The sequence below is a fragment of the Galeopterus variegatus genome, unplaced genomic scaffold (genome assembly GCF_000696425.1).
Source record: "Galeopterus variegatus unplaced genomic scaffold, G_variegatus-3.0.2 Scaffold788, whole genome shotgun sequence".
Lineage (NCBI taxonomy): Eukaryota > Metazoa > Chordata > Mammalia > Dermoptera > Cynocephalidae > Galeopterus > Galeopterus variegatus.
The window spans coordinates 209,155-211,641 of NW_007726899.1; the positions used below are offsets into that span (position 1 = coordinate 209,155).

Consider the following 2,487-nt stretch of genomic DNA (forward strand, 5'->3'; position numbering starts at 1 on the left):
TGTATAAAAGGCTAGAAGATTTGAATGGATATTTTGTTGTTGACAATTGATGGTGAACAAAAACAAAACATTCTACACAGAGGAGTAATATGATCCATGTTGTGTCGTGGAAGGTCTACATGACAGCAGACAGGGGGCAAGAGAAGCAGTAAGAAAGCCAGTGCACGATGCAGAGGCATCCTAGCCACGGCTCTATCCCTACCGTGTAGCACAGGCCCATTCGATAGTGGGGCAGTAAGTGCTGGATGAATCATGAACCAAAAAAATCTTCAAACGAGAGCTCCAGAGGCAACAGGCATGAAAGCAGCAATCTCTGAGAGGTTGAGAGAGAAGTTGTCATTCAGCACAGAGCTGGGAAAGGGAATATTTCAGGTCTTCAGAGTCTGGATGAGAGTTTTAAAAAAAGCATCAAGTCCAGTCTCAGAACCTCTGCTGAGCTCTAGCTGGAGTGGAAAGGAGTAACCTCAAGGCCTGAAGGGCTGAGAGTGTCCAGGGACCAGGAGCAGCTCAGGGATCCCATCCAACAATATCATTCAGGCTTGGGGTCCTGCCTGACCTCTGCCATGAAAGTTCAGGCACATGAGCACCCAATGCTCTCCATCAGCTTTTTAGGCAGCCCTTGTTCATCTTCTGACGGCCTATCCTTACCCTCTTCTCCCTTTCCTTCCCTCATCCCATGCTCACCCTCAGCTACTCCCTCTCAGGACAATGTTAGCACCAAAAAGGATTGATCACTTGACCAACTTGATCAACTGCTTCCTATTATACATAAGGTAACCTCCTCTCTTTCTTCTGACTTCAGGGGTATCTTTTCTATCAAAGCCTAACTAGATCCTCTGCCTTCACTGACAATTCATCCATCCATTTCTTTGTTCATTTATTTATTCACTGACAATTATTTATTGAACACAGACTCTATTCTAGGCACTGGGGACATAGCATTGAACATAAAATGGAAGGTCCAAGCTCTCATAGAGCTGACGTTACTGATGAGGAGGTAGAAGACAAACAGTGAGCAAATATGCGAACTAGAAGATCTCAAAGTTATAAGCGCTCTGAAAAGATAATAGTCAAGTAATAAGTTCTCCCAAACTCCTCTTGGATTTCTTATCTCAACATATTTCATGTCAACCATTCAATGACCTAAGCCCAAAACATGGGAAGCATCCTAGACTCATCCCTTTTACTCATTCTTTACTTTTAATTATCAGACACCAAACCATGTGGACTCCAACTCCCAATGGCTCTCAAATCTGTCTTCTCCTCCCTATCCCATGACACTTAATGCCAACACCACCACTTGTTGCCCAAATTACTTAGTATTACCCTGACTGGTCTTCTCTCTCTAGTCTTGCCCTCATCCTTCAAATCCTGACCCTGCTTAAAATCATTCAACGGTTCTCTATACCTTCTCCAGTCAACTTCAACCCCCTTAGTTTAGCATGTAAGGTCTTTCATTATCTGGGTCCTGCTGAACACTGCAACCTTGTTTCCCTACGCTCACCTGCCCTGTACAGCTTTCACTCAGCCATATTTGCAGATCCCCATGTCAGGGTGCTACACGCCCTCCTGACTTTGATATGTTGTGTCCTTACTTGAAGTGCTCTCTGCTCTTTCCTCTCTAACTGCTTTGTTCAAAACTCAGATCAAGTGTCACCTCATTTAGAAAGACCCTGTTTCTAATAATGACCATGGAGTTCTTATAAGGATTACATTAAGATATGTGAAACCCTTAACACAATGATGGCACTCAGCTTATGAGTTATTTCTCTGATGAAGTTTCTTGAATTCGGGGCAGGCATAATTAGCATATAAATAAAGTTCTTATTTGCAATTAAAACATCTCAGAATATAGACTTTGAGGTAAGAGATTTGTATCCCCTGTTGTTTTAATGAAATGGACTCATGCATAGGAAATTTTCCTTCTCATTTGTGTGTTTATTACCTGATACTTTTCTATTACAATTTGAGCCCCTAAACACCATTCTTAATGGCCTGGAAGTGAGTCTGATGGAAGACTGGAGACTTCCTTCTCATTTGTGTGTTTATTACCTGATACTTTTCTATTATAATTTGAGCCCCTAAACACCATTCTTAATGGCCTGGAAGTGAGTCTGATGGAAGACTGGAGATTGGAGATGAGATTGGAGACAATCCCCTGGACATCACCATCCCAGACAGCATACTCAGTAATAATTCACTGCTGTTCCCAGCCTTGAGAGTTGGCTGCTGACATTTCCAATTTCAGACTGTGGCTTGACACATCTGTAGCTGCTCTCTACTCCCTGGGTACTGGATGTAGAATTCACCAACCTGCCACTCTCCCTGGGAAAGTCTGTGACCACACACCTCCACCAAACCAAGATCTATCAGAGGGTGGCCTCCCTGGGCTGACTGCTAACTCTGTAGCCCTGACCTTTCATGGAGTGTCTAAGAACTCCCTGTGAAAGGAAAAGCTGCTTTCTGAGAATGGATTTTCCTTGGGAC

The 2,487-nt window shown here is 43.4% G+C and overlaps 1 protein-coding gene across 1 annotated transcript in view; it reads right to left on the reverse strand.

Moving 5' to 3' along the window:
* Positions 1 to 2,487, reverse strand: part of OLFML1 (olfactomedin-like 1) — a 25,888-nt gene that overhangs the window by 19,722 nt on the left and 3,679 nt on the right. The gene's annotated exons all lie outside the window — the stretch shown is intronic.